Source organism: Eschrichtius robustus, chromosome 14, assembly GCF_028021215.1.
Source record: "Eschrichtius robustus isolate mEscRob2 chromosome 14, mEscRob2.pri, whole genome shotgun sequence".
NCBI lineage: Eukaryota > Metazoa > Chordata > Mammalia > Artiodactyla > Eschrichtiidae > Eschrichtius > Eschrichtius robustus.
In genome coordinates, this window is record NC_090837.1 from 7,214,988 (window position 1) to 7,238,376 (window position 23,389).

At 53.3% G+C, this 23,389-nt stretch overlaps 1 protein-coding gene across 5 annotated transcripts in view; it reads left to right on the forward strand.

Moving 5' to 3' along the window:
• The window catches only part of PITPNM2 (phosphatidylinositol transfer protein membrane associated 2), a 143,317-nt gene that overhangs the window by 68,083 nt on the left and 51,845 nt on the right, over window positions 1–23,389 (forward strand). The gene's annotated exons all lie outside the window — the stretch shown is intronic.

The window sequence follows — 23,389 nt, forward strand, 5'->3', positions numbered from 1 at the left end:
GAAAATCTCCTAGGGGTGGCACTTCATCTTTTTGCACAAATGGCTTAAGAAATCGTGCAGGAGAACAGAAGCTCGTGAACGTTAAAATCTCCTGGTCTGCTGTGCAACGTCCCTGAATACACACATATATGCAGTCACACACATGCACACTCACACACACACAGATACGGTTTTCCCTTTTGCCATCAGGGGTGCATGTACCAGCTGGCATTCTGCCCTTGATAACATGATCTCCTATAAACAGTTCCCGGTACTGATAAGATCGAAGAGCTGTCCTTTTTATGCGTTGCTTTTTAGCTCTGTGTCTTACCTGAGTGAGACAGACCATTCGTGTCCACTTCTGGAAAGAGCTGCCTCCCTCTCTTACTGTTCCTCTTTTCCACAACCCCCCCAGGCTCTGCTATGTTGTCAGGTGTTACAGACATTAGCACATTTGTGTCTGCAGAGGAAGCCCTGGGTGCCAGCTTTTCATCCTGGGCTGCTGAGGGTCTCAAGCCGAAAGAAAGGGGGGTCGTTGGAGAGAGACTGCTAAGCTTCAGAGGTGCTGAGCTGCGAGGCGAGGCCGTGTGTGCATGTGTGTGTGTGTGTGCCTTCCCCACATTGTTCATATTTGGGCATCTTCAGCTTTGCTTTCCATTTCTCCCCATTGTCTTGTTCATTTCCCTGATCAAACTCTGAACTGGGATCTTAACACCCACCTCACCGGCGCCTTCACAAATCTCATCTAATTTAACAGTTTGCAACCACTTTAGAAGTGCTTGGTGTTGTCCCATTTTACATATGAGGAAACTGAGTCTCAGAGCAGTTGAGTAGCCCACCCTGTGGCAGAACCAGAACTCAGATCTCTGACTCATTCATTCATTCATTCATTCATCCGTTACACATGCAGCCTGCTCTGCATTGGGCCCCATGCCACCGGGCTTTGGGATGAAGGGGAGACCCAGTCCTTCCCTCCAGAGAGTAGTCCCTCCATCCTAGTTGTCTGAGGAGAGAAAAGGAAAGAAGCAGAGGGCAGGCGCTGAAGGAGGCGATGGCCCCAGTTGGAGTGGGGAGTCCCTCGCTGGCGCCCACCCCAGCCGTCCACTCCCGCCTGCTGCACTGTAGACAGTCTTGATTGGGTCCTGATCCGTCTGTGTTCCCCTGTGGGGGCAACCTGGCTCACTTTCTTTTAAAAATTAAGACATCATCTAAGGCCTTCCCTGGCAGTCCAGTGGTTAGGACTCCACGCTTCCACTGCAGGGGGCACGGGTTCGATCCCTGGTCGGGGAACTAAGATCCCGCATGCCGCATGGCGTGGCCAAAAAGAAAACAAAAAAATTAAGACATCGTCTTGTCATCAGGAAGACGGTCTGCAGAATGGGCCTGTGTGTTTTATGCTGAGAACTTAGTTGTGGGTGGCTCGGTGTAGAAGGAGGGCCACGTACCCCTGGACACTGTGCCTCAGTTTCCTCATCTGTAACCTGGAGGTAGCACCAGCTACTTCATGCACCTCAGCCTGGAGGAGGCAGGTGTGAGGGTGCTTGGCAATGAACCCCCAAATTGGCATCAGGATTTGTTATCGTGCATTTAGATATCCCGGTACCTTACTCTCCAATGGCTCAGAAAAGACTGCAAGGTTTGGAGTATATAGACACATGCATATGGATATGCAAAGAGAGAGAGCACCATTGGTAAAGCAAATGATTTAAACAGTGATTCTGGGTAGAGAGAATCTGAGAGTTCTTATGTTATCTTTGCAACTTTTCTGTAAATTAGAGATTATGTGAAAGAAAGAAAGAAAGAAAAAAGACAGGTGTTTGAGGGCTTTTCCCCAAAGGTGAACACAGTAGTGCTATAACAGAGGAGGGTTTGTACCTTAAGGAGCCCACAAGAAGCCACGTGAACAAAACCGATGACCGGCCCGCCCTGCAGGGGAGAAGGAGCTATTGTAGTGGCCCTTTCAGGTCATGGCCAGGCCAGCCTCTCTTGAGGCAGGGCTCTCCCTGGACACAAGGGCCTCTGAGGTCAAGCTCCTCCCCAGCTCGCTCCCTGAGCTTGGTGAGGCCTTCCCGGGGGCCTGAGTCTCTTCTTCCAGAGGACAGAGCCTGCTGCCTACCCCAGGCCTGGAGAAAGTTGATGGTTTCTTGAGGGGCGCTGGTTTAGTTTTGGTCCAAGCTGCAGCATACCCTCCCGTGCTGTCAGCCTTGTGGCCTTCTGCTGCCCCCCGGGCTCCTGAGAGCCCCTTTCGGTAAATCCTTGCGTGGTTGCTGGGAGTTCCGGCTCTGCTTCCTGTGGGCCACCTCAGCCTCGATCGTCTCCCCGACAAAGCGAGCATGGTGGCACCCGAGCCCGGCGCCCGAGCGGGCTCCGCTCCAGTTTCACCTTGCTGCCGTAGCGAGAAGGGCATTCCTCACCGCGTCTCCCTCTCCTCTCTGAAAGCAGCTCAGAGGGTCGCAGGGAGGACAGCAGGCAGCACCCAGGGGGAGTTTGGGGCCATCTCACACCCTCGGGTGCCCACCGCGCTGGGGGAACATGGAGACGGAAACAAGTCAGAGCCACTTGTCCTGTCCCCACTCTGCCATCAGCCCGGGTGTGAGACCTCAGAGAACTCCCTTGACCTCTCCGAGCCTCAGTTTCCTGGTCTGCACAACAGGGTTACAGAGGGTGTGGGCAGAGCACCGCGATCTCAGGCGGCTTCTCACTCTGCCTGTCGCCCTGTACCTTGTCAAGCACTTCACAGCTTTCGAGGTGGGGACACACCATTACCCCCGCCTGTAGCTGTGACCAGGCTTTGTCAGGGCTGCGGCAGGCTGCACAGACAGGGAGCCGGGAACGGGGCATTTAAAACACTCTGGCTACCTGGTTTCATTTGCCCGCTGGGCCCCTGCTAATTGCGTGGCTGAAGTCCTTCGTCCGGATTCCGGGTTCCTGGGATGGGGAGACTGGAAGGTGGCAGCTGCCCTTGGGGTGGCAGGAAGAGCGGAACTTGTTAGCCACGCGGACCCGGGGTTGAGTCCTGGCCGTGTGACCTGCAGAAGCCCTCAACCCCGTGAGCCTGAGTTTCGCCCCGTGCAGGACAGGGGTGATCCTCCCGCTGCGGGCGCTGGCTGAGAATGGACCCGTAGAAGGAGCGAGATGATGCGGGTGATTGCTTTATAGGGCTGTCCTCCAGGGTAGGACTTAAGAAAAGGATTCGTTTCAAATGGCCACTCTGTACCAAAGGTCGTCCTAGGATCAGGGCCAGGCCAGCTGCTGCTTTACATGTTCCCAAACGTTTGGAGAGCCAGTGCTGTGTCATGGCCAGCGGGACCTTCCGTCAGTGGTGTAGTCACTAAGCTGCCTGTGGCCCAGAAGACGAAGGCCTGGGTCCCGCCAGCCACCCGAGGGCACATGCACAGCAGTGTCGCTGTCGGGGAAACCAAGGCCCAGAGGTGTATCTCACTGCTGGAGCTGGGCGTGGCCACAGTGCCAAGGAGGGGCCTCCCCTGGACCCAGAAAAGAGCAGGGGCCAGAATTTATACTTGAATCATCGCCCAGCAGCTTCGGTCTGGAGGTAAGAGCCCAGCTTGACGTCTGCCCGCAGCCCTCTGCACTCCCGGGCAGCAGACGGCACACTGGGATTCCAGGTCAGGCCCAGAAGACGGGGCAACTGGCACAGAGACCCAGAGGGGCTTTCCGGAGTCCCCCAGAGCCACGCTGGGCTGGGCTGGGTGGCTCTGGGGGCAGGACAGGGTCCCCCTTCCTCTCCGCACTGGCCCCTGCAGCCCTCCACCCGCCCCCCGCCCCCTTGCAGCTGTGGAGGGGCCGTGCTGGTGACACGGTGACGTTCCTTCTGTGCAGCGCCCGCACGGATCACGACATTCTTGGGCTGCCTCTTGCCCCACAGTCGATCCAGGTTGGGCCGACGCGTGAAGGGTCATGTCGATGCGGAGCCCTCGGTGGTGTCCCCGCTACCCGTCCGGGCTGAGGAACCGGTTGGTCCTGTGAGGTCATTTAGAAAGCAGGCGGCCTCGTGTGCAGCCTGAGGAAGAGGCTCTACCCAGTGCGCCTTGGAGAAGAGCTTCCGTCCCACGGGCAGCTGGGCTTCTCTCTGACCGCGTGGCAGTCCACGCGGACTCGAGTATGGCAGCCGGCGGGAGGGCTCCTGCCTTGGCAAGCGCCACATTCCTCTGAGCTGCCTGACCTGGCTGCTCCACAAGGCCTGTCTCTGTGGGGGGGGAGGGGGTTTGGGGGCTGGATGACAGCAAGTGCCTTCTGGGGTGGGGGGGCGCCCCAGGGCACAGAGCCACTGCCTGCACGGTCCTAGGGCCCTTGGAGATGGTCTCACTCAAACCCCTCTGCTTTAGCTGGGAAACTGAGGCCCACGGAGGGCCAGGGACCTACCTCGTCCAGCTCCCTGGACCTCGGTAGCACTACCTTCTATCTGCCGCCTGGTAACGTTCAGGGCCTGGGCCCTGTCCCCACGGTGGGTGTGGCACTAGGGCGGGATTTACACGCCTGAGAGCGGTGAGCCGTGCTGGGAGGAGCCAGCAGAGCCTCTGGAATCTGCCTGCCTCACTGCGGGGGGGGGGCGGGGGGGCAGGGGGGCCTGGGGGGGCCCCGGGTGGGGGGGCCCCTGGGCTCTCTCCCGTTGCCCCGGGCCACCAGCAGAGGCTCCTGGCTGGGTCTTGCTACCCTGGCCTCTCAGCTCACTGCCAGTCAGTCAGTGCAAACTTGATGGTTGTGAATTACCAGTGTGCAGAACGCATGCTCGGATGTGGCTTTGCAGTCTCCAAAGCATATTGCATCTGGTTTACCGGGTGAGTCTGGCTGCGGCCCTGTGCAATGGCCAAGGCAGATGACCAGAGTCTTTTCACGCAGGGGCAGAGGGGTTGAGTGAGCTGCCCGAGGTCAGACAGCAGCTCTGGGACAGAGTTTGGACTTCACATCATTTGCCTAACAAACATTTGCCAGGCGACTGCCTTTATCGAGCAGCTGCTCTGGCCAGGCCCTGGGGAGAAGGCTGTGAGCAAGACGCAGGGCCTGAGCTCAAAAGCAAGCCGGTGGGGGGCGGGGGAGTGACATGATGGCTGGAGAGAGTCAGCACCAGGTGCCCGTGGAGCTGACCGGGCCCGTGGGGAATCCTCACCTGGGCGAAGGGCTCTTTGAGCACAGGAGGGTCAGTCACCTGATTCCAAGCCCAGAGGGACACTGGCATGCGTCCCCTCACCAGCCAGGCCAGCGGACGGAAGTTGTAGTTTTGGCTCTGCCGTGTGACCTCAAGCAGGCCCTGCCCTATGACTGCTCTCTCCACCTGCATGAACAGGTCGAAGCAGGCCACGTGTTTGCATCCTCTGGTGAGCTCCCCAGTATCCTTGGGGAACCTGTATAAAATGCAGGGTCCTGGGCCTCTCACACAGAGGTTCTAATTCAGTAGGCCTGGAGGGAGGGCCAGGAATCTGCATTTTGAACAAGCTCACGAGACGTTTCTAAAGCAGCTCATCCCTGTGCCTCCGTTGGAGAGATGCTGCACTTGGCCATGGCGAAGCCCTTTGAGCGATGACCCCAACCTTGCCCCTTGGCATGGCAGCGTCCGCAGAGCTGGTAGGGTGGAGAGCCAGGGGTTTGCTGATGCTCAGCTGTCTCAGCTCCCACACCTGGCAGGATCCCAGGGGAACCCTGGTCTCGGTTCCGAAGCTTCCAGAAGCCTTGGCCAGCTCCCCACCCCCAATGAGACAGGTAGGGGATGCTGAGCCAAAGGTCAGGGTGGGGGTCTACCATTGCTCATCAGAGAAACTGCAGTGCCTGGGTTAGGCCTTCACCCAAGGAGTGCTTCCGGCCGCTTGCTTGAGGCTGGTGCACCTGAGGACTCAGGCAGGCTGGTCTGGCCTGACCAGGTGTGGGAGACTAGAACAGGCTGTCCAGGCCCCGGCATGGGGAAAGCAGGGAGGCCGGGCGGCTCCACGTCCAGCAGCCACTTCCCCTCGAGTGTCTTCATAGCAGACGGAGAAGGGCTTCTCGCCGCCTCCTCAAGTGACCTTAGCTAATTGGGCTGCAGCCCTTTTGAGAGCCTGGTGACAGGCTTGCTCTGTCCTGCCAAGTGCTGGTGTCACCCTCCCAGCCAGGACGCCATTACCTTTTCTCCTGAACGCTCCCAGAGCAGGGGGACGCTGGCTAATGTCCATGTGGTCAGCTCAGGCTGTGTCCTGTTTCCTGATGCTGCAAACCGGTGAACTAGTGTAGGGGCTGCTGTGACACAGGACCTCAGGCTGGCTGGTTTAGAACCACAGAGGTACGTTGTCTCACCGTTCTGGAGGTCAGAAGTCTGAAATCAAGGTGTCTGCAGGGCCACGCTCCCTCTGAAGGCTCTAGGGGAGGATCCTTCCTGGCTTCTTCCAGCTTCTGGTGGCCCCAGGTGTTCCTTGGCTTGTGGCTGCATCTCTCTGATCTCTGTCTCTGTGTCCACATGGTTGTCTCCTCTGCGTGTATCTCTGTGTCCTCTCCTTATAAGGACACCCGTCACTGGATTTTGGGTCCATCCTAAATCCAGGATGATCTCCTCTCGAGATCCTTAACTAATTACAACCTCAAAGCCCCTATTTCCAAATAAGGTCACATTCTGAGGTTCCAGCTGGACATGAATTTGGGGGGGACACTCTCCCACCCGCTCTACCCAGCAGGCAGAGTGTCACCAGGTAAAGGGCAGGTCTGTTCAGCTGGCAGGGGCAGCAGTGGGCTGGCAGCTGGTTCCAGGAAACAGATGTGGGGCTTTTAGCAGCCTCAGGCTCTGTTGTCAGCTAGGGCAGCTTTGCCTCTGCGAACAGAATCAGAGCCCAGAGCCCAGGAGGTGGTTGCCGTGGGGTCAGCTACCCTGGAGAGGGTGTGCCATTTGGACGCCTGCTTTACGGTGTCCTGGGCAAGAAAAGCTGCACGAGGCTCTGAAGAGCCAGCCTCAGGGCCAGGTTGAATCCCAGGGAGACAGACTGCTCAAGCGTAAGAATTTTCCAACAGGACCTTGTAGTGGGGAGCGTCCCGTCCTGGGAGGTGCTTTCGCGGCCCTTGCAGGGCTGATGTTGCAGAGAGCATTCAAGCCCCATCCCGAGAGCTCCGAGCCTGTGCTTGTCAGGGACTGACGGCCCCATCCGACAGCCACGGGTCCAGGTCAGAGACTCACCCAAGGGCAGCCAAAGAGATGCGGCAGAGCCAGCCCCGGACCCCTGGACCCTCCCTCTGGCTGGTTTGTGGGTTTGTGGGGGCGAGGGGTGCCCTCACGCGCTGGCATCAACTCCTCTGCAAGGCCCGACACCCCTCCCTGTGCCCCTCCCACCCTGTCGGCTTCTGCAGCCAGGTCTCCCTCCCCTGCTCTGTCCTGAAGCTCCACATCCTGCCAGCTTAGCCCAGGAGCCTCTTCCACGGCCGGCTGGGCACTGCGCCTGCCCCCGGCTCTGCCTCTCTCTGAGCACCGAGCCCTCACTGGGCACTTCACCCGGGGCACAGTGTGGAGTTGTCATCTAGGTGCTTGGCACCTGCAAGAGCCTTCACCTCTGTGTCCAGGGCCTGTCCCAGACAAGATGCACTGAACACATCTCAGCCGTGAGGGTGATGTTGGTCTCCAGACAACTACGTGTACACCGGGCTTGATGTTTTTGGAGGGCATGAGGTCCAGCCCCGCTTTGACCTCCTGCAGACCTTGGGCAAGTCCCTGTCCCTCAAAGGGCCCTGTGTCCCCATCAGCTAAGGAAAGACGGATCCTGCTGCTGTGTGAAACCCTTCCTGTGTCTGACTTCTGGAAACCAGAGGTGACGGAGGGGACCTTGACACGGTGCCCGAGATGCAAGCATTCCCCATTGCCGGGACCAGATGCCGCATGGCTGCCTGGCTGCTGGCATCTCAGCCACCTGTCTGCCTCCCTTCCCACACCTGTGATGTCCTCCTGCTCAGAGAGAATAGCCTCGATAATGAAGTCTCCGCTGGTTCCCAGCCCTGCCCAGGCTGCCTGTCCTCTGGAGCCACCTGCCTCATACTCAGCAGCTTTAAATTTTTTTTATTGAGATGAGATTCACATAACATAAAACTGTTTTAAAGTATACGATTCAGTGGCATGTAGTACACTCACAATGTTGTGCAACCACTACTACTGTCTAGTTCCAAAACATTTTCATCACCCCAAAAGAAAACCCTGTGCCCAGCTCTGGGGCTTTTCTCCCTTTTCTCTTTTATTTTAAAATTGTGCTAAAATACACGTAACAAAATTTACCATTTTAACCATTTAAGTGTCCGGTTCAGTGGTTAAGTACATTCACATTGTGCAACCATCACCACCATCCATCTCCAGAACTCTTCTTTCCCCAAACAGAAAATGTCCCCATTAAACACTAAACCCCATCCCTTCTCCCCCAGCCCCTGGCACCCACCATTCTCCTTTCTGTCTCTGTGAGTCTGTCTGTGTGCCTCGTAGATGTGGACTCATACAGTACTTGTCCTTCTGTGTCTGGCTTATTTCATGTCGCATCATGTCTTCCAGGTTCATCCACGTTGTAACATGGGTCAGAATTTCCTTCCTTTTTAAGGCTGAGTAACATTCCATTGTGTGGATCGACCACATTTGTTTATCAGTTCATCCATCAATGGACACGGAGATCGTTTCCATCTTTTGGCTATTGTGAGTCCAACCCTGGGGCTTTTTGAGAGTCTAATGAGAAAAGCACAGGGCCAGCGGTCTGACTGGGCTGTCGGACTCCCAGTATATGCTCCCACCTCCCTTAATCCATAATTAGCTCCAGACCGCTGAGCCCAGGCCCCAGTGGAAAGATGATCGTTCCAGAATGCCCTACACCACCTGTACCTTCTTCTCCGAGCCATGCTGCCTTCCCTGCCCTTGGGCCCCCATTTTCTCCTCCAGAAAGATCAGGGCACAGCTTGCTGAGAACCTCAGCCCTCAGTGGAACTGGCTGACCTTGGGCATGTCGCTTCCCTTCTCTGAGCCCTTGCTTGCCATCTGTCAGAAAGACGTAATAACCTGTGTCCACCACTCCCGTGGTGCTCAGCTCCTTCGAAAACCCAAGTGGCTGTTTGCATCCTTGGGCCTCCACTCTTTACTGCCGGCCCTGTTCCCCCTTTCATTCTGTCCACAGGTGTTTTCTGAGCACATGCCCTGGGTGAGCTGGGGCTGGAGGTGGGGGGCTGTCCAGCAGAGGAGGCTTTGAGCAGCCTTGGAGGGATGACCAGACATATCAGGCCGAGGGGGAGTTCACTTCTGGAAGGAGGTGCCCAGTGCCCCAGTGTCATCTTATTTGATCCCACCTAACCCAGTGAGGTGGGTGATGTTCCTACAAACGGGTAAACTGAGGCCCAGAGGGGTTAAATGACTTGCTCGAAGGCAAAGCTTAAATTCGAACTTAGGTCCGTCTGTTCCAAAGCTAGTCTTCCCCACCGCATCTTGCTGCCTCCCACTAGCTTTGTTTGTTTGTTTCATCACCTGGTTTTACTGTATTTTTTGCAGGGTGGGGGGATGGTGGCCGCCCCCGCCGCCCCCACGCCTGCTGTTCCCGTTCAGGGCTGTTCAGTGCCTCCTCACTCCCCACCCTGTTGACATGGGGCGGTTGCTGCGCTGGTTTTGTTTTTGACCCAGTCAGCCTGGCAGGGAAGTGGCGGGCTGTGTGCAGCGCTTCCCAAAATAGCCCCAGGCTCCCCGCCAAAGACAGAAGAGCCAGACTGTGTGCAGTGGGCTTGGACCAGTTAAGATGACTCAGTTCCGTGTACCCCAGCCATCCCCTCTTCTTCCTGACCGCCCCTCGAGCTCACCTGCCCTGCACCTCCCCCAGCCTGGGCCACCGGACGCTGCTTCACACCCCTGTGCCTCTAAGATGGCCTTCCTCCCGGGAGTGCCCAGAGGCTGCGGAGGGCTGCCAGCTTCGGGCTGCTGGCTTGGGTGGGTAGCCCTGGCCTGGAATCAGGGCTTCTCATTCCCTCCCTATGACTGACTTGCCTGGTTTGACCTTGACCAAGTCCCCGCCAGCCTCTTGGCTTCCGTCTTCCAGTTGGAGATGGGGAGAGCGCATCTGTCTACTGCCTCGTGTCGTCGTGGGGACAGGGGTCCCAAACGGTGGGGGGAAGTTTGGTGATAACAATAGCGATGAGTTATTTCTTCCAATCCTGACTGTTTTGAGTGTGAGGGTACAGTTCGAAGGGAAGCCCTCCATTAGCAGGGCTGTCCCAGCATCACCATCTCCGTCATCGTGGTACTGATGGCAGCCGCTGCCGTTCCTTGGGTGTTGTGTGCTGGGCACTTTACATTCATCGTCTCTTAATTTATCCCCCCTGACTACCCTATGGTGGTGTCCATGGCATTGGACTGACTTCTATAAATGTGAGAACTCAGGCTCAGAGAGTTTAACTTGCCAAGACCCAGTGGAGGGTGGAGCCGCCATGGGAACCCGCTCTGGCTTCAAAACTGGGTTCTGCCTGTGATGTCTCGCCCCCTCCTCTAGGGTAAGCCCGTCCCTGCTCTAGGCTTCCCTCTCCAGACCATGAACCTAGTCTCATGGGAGCTGCCCTTGGCAGCCACAGCAGCTCAAAGATTCTGTCTGTGTTCACCCAGGGAACCTGGTATAGGACAGAGACACACTAAGGCTTGGCCTCAAAGAGAGCCATGAGGTCATAAGGGCATCTCTGGAACTGAAGGGGCCGCCCCTTTAACACCCCCCTTATTTATTTATTTATTTGTTGAAGTAGAGTTGATTTACAGTGTTGTGTTAGTTTCTGGTGTACAGCAAAGTGATTCAGTTATACATATATATATTCTTTCTCTTTTTTTTAAATCACAGTTGTATATATAGTTTTAAATTTTATTTATTTATTTGGTTGCACCGGGTCTTAGTTGCGGCAGGCGGGCTCCTTAGTGGCAGCTTGAGGGCTCCTTAGTTACGGCTCGCTGGCTCCTCAGTTGTGGCATGGGAACTCTTACTTGCGGAATGCATGTGGGATCTAGTTCCCTGACCAGGGATTGAACCCAGGCCCCCTGCATTGGGAGCGCGGAGTCTCAACCACTGTGCCACCAGGGAAGTCCCTATGTATTCTTTTTCATTTTCTTTTCCGTTATGGTTTATTACAAGATATTGAATTTACTTCCCTGTGCTATACAGTAGGACCTTGTTGTTTATCTATTTTTTAAATAAATTTATTTATTTTATTTATTTATTTTTGGCTGCGTTGGGTCTTCATTACTGCACGCGGGCTCTCTCTAGTTGCGGCGAGCAGGGGCTACTCTTCGTTGTGGTGCGTGGGCTTCTCATTGTGGTGGCTTCTCTTGTTGCAGAGCACGGGCTCTAGGCGCGCGGGCTTCAGTAGTTGTGGCATGAGGGCTTGGTAGTTGTGGCTCGCGGGCTCTAGAGCGCAGGCTCAGTAGTTGTGGCGCATGGGCTTAGTTGCTCTGCGGCATGTGGGATCTTCCCGGACCAGGGCTCGAACCCGTGTTCCCTGCATTGGCAGGTGGATTCTTAACCACTGCGCCACCAGGGAAGTCCCTGTTTATCTATTTTATATATAGTAGTTTGTATCTGCTAATCCCAAGCTCATAATGTATACCTCCCTCACCCCCAACCCCCCCCCCTTTTTATATCGTACATTGAAGCAACTTCACAGAACAGTCAGCAAGTATTTCCCAAGTACCAGGCCCCGAGGGCGCCTTCCCACTCCTTGAAGAACCGCGGGAGGCCCGTTTGTTCTGACTTTGCAGCTCAGTAAGGTCAGGCCACCCATCTGAAGCCATCAGCTCCCACATGGCAGTGCCAGGACCAGCTCCCAGGCTGCCTGGTGCTTTTGCTGCCCTTCCAGCATCCAGAGAATGGGAAGCTCTTGGCCTCCACGCCCCAGCCCTGTACCTCATTCCGGCCTCTCCCTCCTCTGTCGGGTTCAGGCGCATCAGCACGGGCAGGGGTTAGCCTGAGCAGGTGTCTGTGGCCACTGGGGGCTGCACAGGCTGGGTTCCATCCCCAGATCGGGTTTGCGTTACCATTTGCCTCCGCGCCCAAGGCTGGTGTGATTATATTTGTATGCATTGCCGTGTGTGTTTATTTGTGTGCGCATTTGGTTTTGCTTTGTGACTGGTCTTGTGCTGTGTCCCCCGGGTCAGGGCCTGGCGGGTTTTAGGGGCAGGGCACATGTGACTGTCATCTGGACCTCGTCGGCTGTGGGATGAACCAGGGCTGACGCACAGTTGTTTCCCCAGTTTGTGGTGAAAAACACTGACGTGTAGAGCTGCAATCCCTTATCCTCAGTTCCAAACTCCAGCAAGCTCTGAAAACCAAATGCTTTTTCATAATTCACTTGGCAGCAAACTTGCGCCTGAACCGAGGTGAGGCTATTTATAGTCCAAGTGAGGCTATTTATAGCCCTTATGCATCCTATGTTCATGTATTTCACTGCAGAAATGTCCACGGATTTGATTATTGGATGCTGCTGAAACATGCACTATTATGCATCTAAAGTGCGGGGAGTTCTGAATTCTTGAATGCATCTGGCCCCAAGGGTAAGCCTACTTTTGTACCGGTTACAATTAGCCTCTGCCCCCAGCCCCCCCACCCCCGCCAGTGTCCCTCCCAGTGTCCCTTTCCTGGAGCTAAAGTGGTGATGCCACCCACAGGGGCCTCCAGGACCCCAGCCAGCACCACTAGCAGTGCCCAGTGGGTAGATATTTTTATGATCACCGTGGGTGATAGAACACATCTTTATTGCCAGGCACAGCATGGGGTGCTCTCCACACTTACGTCTGACACCCCTCTTTGGATGTATTACCACTCCCCTTTACAGATGAGTAAACTGAGGCTTGGGCTTTTATGTATGATATCTAAGGACAGAGAGGGGAGAGGGGAAAGTGCTAGGGCTCAAACTTGCCCTCTCATCTTGCTGCCTCTCTGGGAGGGAGTCTGGGGACACAGCAGTTCGACTCCCTGGATTTGCAGCCAACACACGTTGAAATAGGGAGGGAGCAAGTATATGTGTCCCAGGTGCACATGGAGGGGAGCAGACAGATGCGAGGCAGGCCCATCCCCTGGCAGGGAGGAGGGGGAGAAGCAGGAGCCATTCTGCGCTGCAGGGCCTCCCTTGGGACCTACTGCCCACTCCCACTGCAGTTCCTGCTTCTCAGATCGTCCTTTTGTACAAGCACCTGTGCCATTCCCCTACCTTGTCTGTTCCCAGCAGCTGGCAGCTGCTAACACTCCTAGCTGCTCGGCCCCCGAATCTTTTCTGCAGTTCTCTCTGAAACCACAGAAACACAGGGAGTTGGCATAACTTTGCTCCAACCCCATCTGCCTGCTGTTCTTGGGGACCAGCTCCCCTCATAACCTTCGGGAGCTCCCTTGCATCTGGGAGTGTTGGCGGGCTCTGAAGTCCCCAAGCGTGCACGCTCCCCTATGTGCAAGCTCTTTCCCATGCATCTCCCATCATCCTGTGACGACCCAGGAACCCCTCGCCGCCGGCCATGGCAGTCCTGCCTCAGAGCCTTTGCTGGGCCTCTTACCCACCAGGAGTGCCTCCCACCCCTACCTCAGCCATACCTGCCCCGCAGTGCCGTAGTACAGGGAGAGAGCGAATCCTGGGAGGGCTGCAGTTTCCTTGCCTGCAAGGTGGGCTCGGAATGGCTGCGCTCACTGAGCTGTGGGTGAACTGGCCTCAGGGCAGGTGCCTGATATGGTGTGTACTTTGGCACAAGCCCCACTAGCAGGGACTTTCTTCTTGCCTGCCTTATGGGGTCAGGAAGTTCCCCAGAGCTGCCATGGCCTTAAAGAAGGCAACGGTGGCCCACTGTGGAGAGCTTTGGGTTGAGAGGCTAGTGCTCTGGGCTCCAGTTCCAGCTCTGCCCTGGCTCCCTAGAGGGAGAGGAGGGAAGGATGGATGCGTGTATGGATAGATGGACGGAAGCATGCATGCGTGGCTTGATGGCTGATGCATGGGTGCATGGATGGATACATGGGTGCATGTGTGGCTGGAGGAATGGCTGGATGGAGGGGTAGATGGATAGATGAATAGATGCATTGATGGATGGATGGATGCATTGATAGATAAACAGATCAAGTCCCTGCCCCTCGCTGGGCCTTAATTTCCCATCTATACAATGATGGAGTTAGGTAACAAGTTCCCCTTCAGTTTCTGAGTTTTGTGATTCCATCTGTGTCAACCTAGCACCCTTAAAGACCCCTGCCCCACCCCAGGCACCTATAAAGAGCACCACACCTGTGCCCAGGGGCTCTGGAACCCTCTCTCGGTTGCACTTTCCACCACCCACTGGGTGTTCCCTGTGCTGGCCTCAACCCCAGCCTTCATCCTCTGCCTGTGTGTGTGTTGTTTGGACTCTGCATGTCTATTCGTCTGCTCTAGTTGGAGGTGCAGTTGTGTTTTCTTCTGACTTTTTTTTTACAAAACCATTTTTTTATCTGTGGTGGGGGACTGTATGTCCATTCAGGATGAACCACTGAGCGAACAGTGGGTGGAAGTGTTGTTACACGTACAATAGAAAGGAACTGCGCCCCCTGGAGTTGGGCAACTCTGAGGTGGCATCAGGCCCTGGGGATCCACAGGAAATAACGCGTGGCCTCGGGTCCTCGGAGAACTCACAGTTTTGTGGGGAAAATAAGCTCTCGAAGCAGCCCAGACGTGAAGTAGCATTATGCACAGTAACACATGTCCTTCGTGCAGAGAGCTTGGCGGAGGGAAGGGCAGCTGTGGCTGAGGCGGCTGTGAGCCAGGGACGACTTATCAGCAAGGCGGGGCTCGGCGGGGCTCAGCTTGCTAGGCTGGGCATCCTGGGGGAGGTGGGGTCCAGATGATGGCACTAAGTGCAGGCACCCAGACCCGCTGGGGACCTCCACGCATGAGGCTGTCCCATCACTAGTTTAGGCAAGACCTTGAGTGCCAGGATACGGAGCTCAGGTGTTCCTTGTTGAATAAAGGTGAATTCTTGAAGATTTTAAGCAGGAGGGTGACACAATCAATGCCCCTCTCTTACAGTATGCTGGGGGATCTTTGCTGAAAAAAAACAAAGGGTAACTTGGAAAACTCTCCTATGGTTGGTGGTCTGAGCCCTTGGGACCTAGGAGCTGGGATGTTGGCTCAGAAAAAAGGGGAGGCTGCCAAGACTTACTGGATAAAGAAGGGAAACTGATAAATGAAGTTTTGCCTGACTTTTTTTCCTAAAAAAAGTTGTTTTGGAGATGAAATTCACATAACATAAAAAAAGAAAAAAAAAAACCTAGCCGCATTAAGGTGAACAATTTAGTGGCATTAATACATTCACAGTGTTGTGCAACTACCACCTCTGTCTAGTTTCAGAGCATTTCCATTGCCCCAGAAGGAAACCTTGTACCCATTAGCACCAGCCCCTGGCACCCACCAATCTGCTTTCCTTCTCAAGGGATTTGCCAGTTAGGATGTTTCGCATCAGTGGAATCATACATCAGATGCTGGGGGCTTCCAACCTGATTTTTCTGTTCTGTTTTGCCCCACCATGCCCTAAGCTCACCCTGTACTTTCTGCTCTGTGGCCCTGAGGCCAGGCCTAGGTCCAGCCTGGCTGTAGCTCCCAGCCTTGCACTGGTCCAAGAAGGATGTTCAGATAGATTCTATGAAGAACAAATTAGTGAGCCGCAAGCTGGACCTGCGGGAGAAGCAGCCCTCGCGCCCTGCTGGGGTGTTAATTGTGTGTGTGGCCATGTGCTGAAGGACAGGGCCTGAGGCTGGGGCAGTGCCCAGACAGCAAAGAGGACAGGCCCAGCTCCAGAAGCCACAGTGACACAGTGACAGTGGCATCTGCGGCCCAGGCACGCTCCTTCCTGGCCTTCTCTGGGCCCACCCTCTGTCTAGATCTCTTACCAGGACTGAGGCTAAGGGCTCACCGTGTAAGCTGCCCACCGAGTAAGGGGGCAGGGGCCGGTCCGGGGGAGGTGGGCTGTCTACTGGCCCCTGTCCAGACTGCCCCCTGGAAGATCCCCCAGAAATGGCCCCAAGCCTTCATTGCTCTCTCTCTCTGACTGTCCGGAAACATGGGCTCTATGTGCCCTGCCACGTGCCGGGGTTGGTCTTCTCCCTGCCCAGGACCACCACCCTCGCAGCTGCGGCTCCTGAGCATTTACGCAGGTCTGCAGAGCACCTCTCGGATCGCCACACCCAAGACCCAGGATGCACCAGACGTGGGTCCTGCCCTGGAGCCTCGCGGTCTGGGGACAGGCAGTGGGAATGGGCTGTGTGAGGGCTTGAGGCGATGTGCACCCGGGGCACCCCGGGGAGCCCAGCTTTGGTCTAGGGGGCCTGGCGAAGCGCGTGCTGGCTAAGTCTTAAAGGACACTTTGGGAGTTTGCCAGGGAGACCAGGTGGGGAAGGGCTTTTCGACAGAAGGAACAGCAAGTGTGAATCTCAGCAAATGCTTCTGGCAAAGGGAGCGAGCTCCCGCCGCGCGCTAGGCATGGGAGGCCCGGTGAGCCCGTGAGCGCTGCCCTTGAGCGGGACGAGAGGTGCGAAGCTGCCCGCAGCGGGGCTCCAGCCGGCCAGGCGGTAGGCGGGGCCCAGAGGTCGGGGGGCGGAGCCCGAGGGCCTTGAGTGATGTTCGAGGGCGGGGCTCTGATCTTGGCGGGGGCTGTCGCGCGCTCAGATGCAGTCTGCCGGCTTCTAGAAGGAAGATTTGCGGGGATCCAAACTGCACGGTTGGAGACCAATGAGGAAGCTGTTCTGCCCCCCAGGGAGGGCTGACAGGGCCTGAACCGAGGCCGGGAGGAATGGGGACCACAGGTGAGGCAAATTAGACTTCCGGTTCTGTCTGGTGATGCGAGATCCGCCGGGAGGGTCTTCAGGTGGCGCTTGGGGCCTGATCTGCGTCCTTTTCTGGTCCTTGGCAGTCGAGAGACTTTGGCTGAACTGCCTGACCTTGTCCGGCAGGCAGGTTTAATCTTCTGCAAAATGCCCAAAAGGAAGGAATGAGGAACACTGGTTCATAACTACCTTGAAGAGTGAAAGCTCAGGGAATGAGGTGTGGTTTGGTTTTTGCTGCCCTGACAGGAGGAGCCCAGATGCCACCAAAGGTCACAGCCGAACCCCTAGATCCCTTGGGTTTGTGCAGCCAAAGGTCCAGGTCTCCCTCCCTGACCCCCCACCCCCGGGGGCAGCTGCATGTGGTTCCCCTACCTTGGCACCTCCTCGTTCCTCCCGCACGGTTAATAATTCAGGACAAGCCAGATGGCTCTGCTTCTTTTCCTCCTGCTCTCCCGTAGCCTCCCGGAGCTGGTTCCTCACTCGCGGTGGACATGGGGTCGGGGGGGGAGCCCCGGAGGCTCCCTGCAATTAGCCAGGCATCCAGGTGTCTTGAGTTCTCACCACCAGTACCCGTAGCCTCAGCAGGCCCCAGGGCGCCCCACCTTCAGAGTTTGTAGGCCCATTGCCTGTGGAAGTGGAGAGAGTCCTTAGAAACCAGTGGTCCTGCCTTCTGCCCATCCCTGGTTTCACTCAGGGTCTATCTAGGACATTTCGTAAATATTTATAGGATGAGGAGACCAATGGTACCATTTGCACACTCAGGAACACTCCTTCCTTTGCTCTTCCCAATGTCCCTATTCGGAAGGGATTCACACACACATACACACTTCTCACGTTTGGGATCTGAGGTCTCGGAGTGCCCCGACTTGCCCAAAGCAAGCAATGACTTCAGTCCGCACTTGCCTGGTCCCCGTTCAAGGCCAAGGTCTAGACCTCAGTGAACAGTGAACTCCCGGGACTACAAAACCCTATAGGGGAAACTTTAAGGCATGTTCCACTCTGGTTGTTGGCCTCATTCTTAATGGAATTCTTTGACCCCCCTAATTGGGCTGAATGTGGAGAAAGCCAGATCCCGAGGCCCAGGTGTGGACAGTTACCCCAGTGCCCAAGGGCAGGGACAGGATCCAGTGTCGGGCAGGGATAGGATCCAGTGTCACACAGGGCCAGGAGAGGGCAGAAAGGCTGTGAGCTTTTCTCGCTCAGCCCAGGAGGACTTTCTGGAAGAGGACGGCAGGGCAGTTCAATTCTTTCATGCTTTGGGTCTAGCAGAAGGAGGCAGCAGCCTGGTCCTGGGCTTCCTGGTGTTGGCAGGAGCTGCTGACACAGAGAACCCGACCCGAGCCCGTGAAGGCGTCTTCCTGGGTGAGCAGCCGTGGTGGCACCGTCCCTACGTCTGTCTGTTCAGGTGAAGCCCTCATGGTGAGAAGCTGGCACAGAACACTCTGGGGCAGCTCCAAATAGAAGAGGAGTTTGTCTCCTAGGCAACACAAGCGTGAGCTGTCAGCCTACACTCCTCCACTGGGGTACCCAGCACTGCCTAAGAGCGCCGTCAAAGTTCAGGTGTTCACTCTCCTTCCCAGAGGAGTAAACTGAGGCCAGGGTTATGCGACACGTACAGGACATCAAGCTCAGCCTGATGTTCCTTCCGCTGACCCTCCACTACTACCCAGGGACCCTCAGAGCTGACTCAAGGAAACTCAGTGGGGCTTGGGACAGGTCAATGTTCCAGGAGCCAGGTGGACCTGGGAGCAGAGGTGGGGCGAGGTTACCCCCACAGGGAAGAAGCCCAGAGAGAGGCGGGGGGCCCTAGACAGTGGACAGTGAGGGTGTGAACACGTAATAAAAAGGTGCTGCTTTCCTAACTACCTTCTCTCCGCTTCTCCTAATCTTGCTTTCACATGGCTTCCACTGACATCTTACAAGTGTGCGTGTCTGTCTTAAAACTATCCTAGCAGTTTATTGGGGAGACTTTTGTAGACGGCGCTCATGGGGAGCTCCTGGCAGCGCTTCCCCCTGCCCCCTGTGCTTCTGCTGGGGAGGGGAGCAAGATGAGGAGGGCTTAGGGGTCTGGGAAGAAAGAGAATTCCCCTCTAGGATCTGTTGAAAGGATCAGTCTGATTTTGAAGTTGATCGGAAGATCCTGTAGCCCAAGCTACCCTCAGAGTGGTCCAGAAACCTGTGAATCTGAGCAGAGTCTACTGATGTGTGATTAATTTACAAATAGGGGTGCAGAGTGGGAGAGCGTGTGCACAGGAGCCTGCTGTTCCTGCAAAACTGCATCAAGATGTCACCGAGCTGGGTTTTATTTTGGTCCCCAGTGTTGTATCTGTTTAGCACCAAGCCCGTGTGGCACTGGGCATACTGGGCAGGCCCAGCTGGTGGTGTTACCACCTCCTGGAGGGAAGAAGGCTTCGAGGTAGTTCTAGGCAGGTGGAACCAGATTTGTTAGAAGCCCAGAGCAACTCCCTAGATTCACAGAAAGTGCCCAGGGTTCACAGATAGTATCTCCACGTGATGGGAGGGTGGTGGCACATGTCCAGAATCCTGGACGTCATGTCACCCACGTCTGCCCTCCCCCTACCCCGCAACCAGCTTTGCTTCCTGCTTCAAATCCCTCCATGTGATAGAACAAATATTAGTAAATGTCCATGTAGGCAAAGAGATGCCTTTAGTGAGTAAGGAACCATGAGGAATTCCCAAAGGATGGAGTGAAAATGGGATTAGACTGAAAAAGGAAACGATGGCCAAAATTGTTTCCAGGAGGTAGAGAGGTTCTAGGTGAGCTCTGAGCCTAGATGTGACAGATGAGGAGCAGGAAGGGATTCTGGGGTGACCACCACAGTTTGGGGGATAAATGAGGAAGAAGAATGAATACACCTGTTAAGTTTCCTCTCTTGCTGAGGAAGGAAAGATAGACCCTTTTTAATCTAAGCACTGTAGAGAATTACATGTTTAAGTACATGTGTTTAAATATTTAAAGATTGCCGCTGGAAAAAGGGTCAACAAACTATGGCCTGCAGTTCAGATCTGGGCCACCATTTGTTTGTGTAAATAAAGTTTTATTGGAACACAGCCATGTCTATATGTTAGTGTATTCTCTATGGCTGCTTTCGTGCTATAGTGGCAGAGCTGAGTAGTTGCAACAGAGACTCTATGGCCCACAAAACCTAAAATATTTACTATATGGCCCTTTGTGGAAAAAGTTTGCTGATCTCTGCTCTAGAAAAATGAAAATAAAACATAACATCCAATCTATTGTAGAAAAATAGATGTATCTAACCAAACAAAATGAATCCAATAAAAAGAAAAGAATAAGAAAAGAAATATGGTAAATAAATATGGAATTAGTCTAAACATCAGTAAGCACAATAAACGTGAACAAGTTAAATTCACTAATTAAAAGGTAGTCTCAAAACTTGTTGAAAACTTTTTTTAAATAAATTTTATTTATTTATTTATTTATTTTTGGCTGCATTGGGCCTTCATTGCTGCACATGGGCTTTCTCTAGTTGTGGCGAGTGGGCTTCTCATTGCGGTGGCTTCTCTTGTTGCAGAGCTCGGGCTCTAGGTGCACGGGCTTTGGTAGCTGTGGCACGTGGGCTCAGTAGTTGTGGCTCGCAGGCTCTAGAGCGCAGGCTCAGTAGTTGTGGTGCACGGGCTTAGTTGCTCCGCGGCATGTGGAATCTTCCCAGACCAGGGATCGAACCCGTGTCCCCTGCACTGGCAGGCAGATTCTTAACCACTGCGCCACCAGGGAAGCCCTAAAAAATTTTTAAATGAGACTGAAAAAAAAAAAGAGACAGCTTAAGTATGAAAATAAAAGGATAAGGAAAGAAATCCCTAATGAACCATAGCAAAGAAGGCAAATATAGCAATATTAATATCAGATAAAGGAGAACTAAAAGTGAAAAATATTTTAGGTATAAAGGAGTTGTTTAAACCTGTAAAAGGAATATTCCTCCAAAAAGTTAAAAGCCCATCGACTTTCTGTACTTAAGGTAGCTTCAAATACATTAAATAAAAATTGATGATATTATGAGTGAAAAATGACAAATATAGAGTAACAATGGTGGGCTTTAAAAATCTCCAAGATATCCCTTGTGGTGTATATGTAGACATACACAGGTGATGAAATTGTATAGAACTTGATACATACACACACCGTACATACCAGTAAGTACAATAGAACTGGGGAGATGGGATTAAAATCTGTAGAGCATATCATTGTCAATATTCTGGTTGTTATAGTTTTATAAAATGTTATCATTGGGGGAGACTGATAGTGTACAAGGGATTTCTCTGTGTTATTTCTTACAACTGCATGTGAATCTGCAGTGATCTCAATTAAATTTTCAATAGAAAATTCTTCAAAGACAACATATTAGGTACAAAAAACCAAATAACCCTTAGGTTAAATGAGGAAGTCAGAGTGAAAATTTTAAACTACAGTATTTTAACGAATGTCAGTTAGAGCCCTAAATGTGAAAGCCTATGGATGAAACCAAATCATTGCTCAAAGGAAAATCTGTAGCCCTAAATTCATTTACTAAGAGACGAGTAAGACTAAAAGTTATTCAGTTTAACTTTCAATTCAAGAAACTAGAAAAGTAAACTCGAAGAAGGTAAAAAGATAATTAAAAATGAAGTCAGAAAATGTAGTTGAATTCATCAATAATTCCAAAAAATTGTTCTTAAAAAGGCAAGAGGTAAAACTTTGACAAGTCTAATTAAAAAAAAAAAAGTCAAAGGCAGACATAAAGAGAATATAACTTCAAAAGAGAGTTTTAAAAGAAAATATATGCAATTCTTTGGCCAATTAATTAGAAACACTAAGTGAAATAAAGTAAATAAAAGTAAATAAAACTAAGTAAATAAAACTACCTAAGTAAATAAAAACTAAGTAAATAAAAACTACCAAACTACCTAGTGGTTCAGAACCCAGACACAGAGAGAAGGCCATGTGACGACAGAGGAAGAGATCCGAGTGATGCAGGTACAAGCCAGGGAATGCTGAGGATTGCCATCAACTTCCAGAAGCTGGGAGACAGGCACAGGACAAGGAGCCAACCTCAGCGACACCTTAACGTCAGACCTCTGGCCTCCAGAACTGTGAGAGAATACATTTAGGTTGTTAAAAGCCACCCAGTTTGTGACAGCAGCCCCGGGAAACAAATACACTCACTAGCTATTTGAGAGGAAGAATAAAAGAATGAGAAAGATGAACTCAAACGAACCTAGTGGTTCAGAACGACCGCTAGCTGGGGATTTAGGGTGAGCTCAGATGAGTAGTAACCCAGGCATTTGGTGAAGCAAATGTAAACTCTCTCAAGAAAAACGGACCCTTGTCCTAAGTCTCAGAAGATTTCTACAAATAACCTCCACAGAAAATGATCAGTTCACAGTCAAAAGTAATGGAGTCAAGAGGTGACCGAGCACGTGAGTCAGAGGCAGCCCGGACAATTTGCCTCAGAAACAGCCCTCGGGACTTCAGATACGGCAATATTTAGGCCTAGACGATAAAATGACTACATTTGTTGCATTTAAATACATAAAAGGCATGGTTGAAAATATGTGCAGGGGATAAAAAGCTGTAAAAAATGAAGAAGGGGGGAATTCCCTGGCGGTCCGGTGGTGAGGACTCTGTGCTTTCACTGCTGAGGACCCAGGTTCAATCCCTGGTTGGGGAACTAAGATCCTGCAAGCTGCACGGCGCGGCCAAAAAAAAATGAAGAAGCAGATTTGGAAAAGAACCAAACAGAACTTCACTAGGAGAGCAGTCATAGCTGAAGAAGGGATTAGTGACTGGAAGCCAGATGTGAAGAGATCACCCAGGATAGAGCACTGGGAAGAGAGGAAGCTGTGGAGGAGATAAGACACACGGAGAAGGAGAACACCTAACATTCACCTAATCACAGTACCAGAAAGAGAAGAGGAAAATAAGCCAGAGGCCACGTTTGAAGAGAGAATCGCTGAGAACTTTCCAGAATTGATGAAAGACAGAGGTAGGAATGGAGAGTAGTTTGGAGGGAGGGGGAGAAAATGCTGGAGAAGTATGTGAAACTCAGCTCATAGAGGATGGCTAATTTCTCCTCTCAGGTCCTGGGCTTCAATTCCTGAGAACGGAGCAGTCCTTATGCTAGGACAAGGTTTCAGTGCGGAGTGGGCTTTGAGACTATTGAAGACATTCCTCCAAATCAGGCAGGGCCCTTTCCCTGCACTGCCCAACTCAAGGGAGTGCCAATCTGATGGTGGTCCATGAGAATATCACTGCCTGGACTTGGGCAGTACACAGCCTGTGCAACTGAACTAAGCAACCCGGCTACAGCTGATGGTTTCTCTTCCCAAGTTATGACCCCATGGGGCTTTCCAAATTTCACCAGTTTTTTTTTTTTCTTTGTGCTTTCTTTCTTTCCTCTCTCCCTCCCTGGAGAGGGGTGGCATCCATCATCAGTGGAAGGATTTTATGGGGTGATGAAGGGAAGCTAATAACTGTAAAGAAGAGCCAGTTACCTGGGAAACTTTCCAGGCGTGTTGTGTTCCCCAGCAGCCCTGGGAAGCCTGGCTGTAAAGGCCACACCACTCATACAGTGAGATGGAGCAAGGCCTGGGCAAAGTTGTACAGACATGTG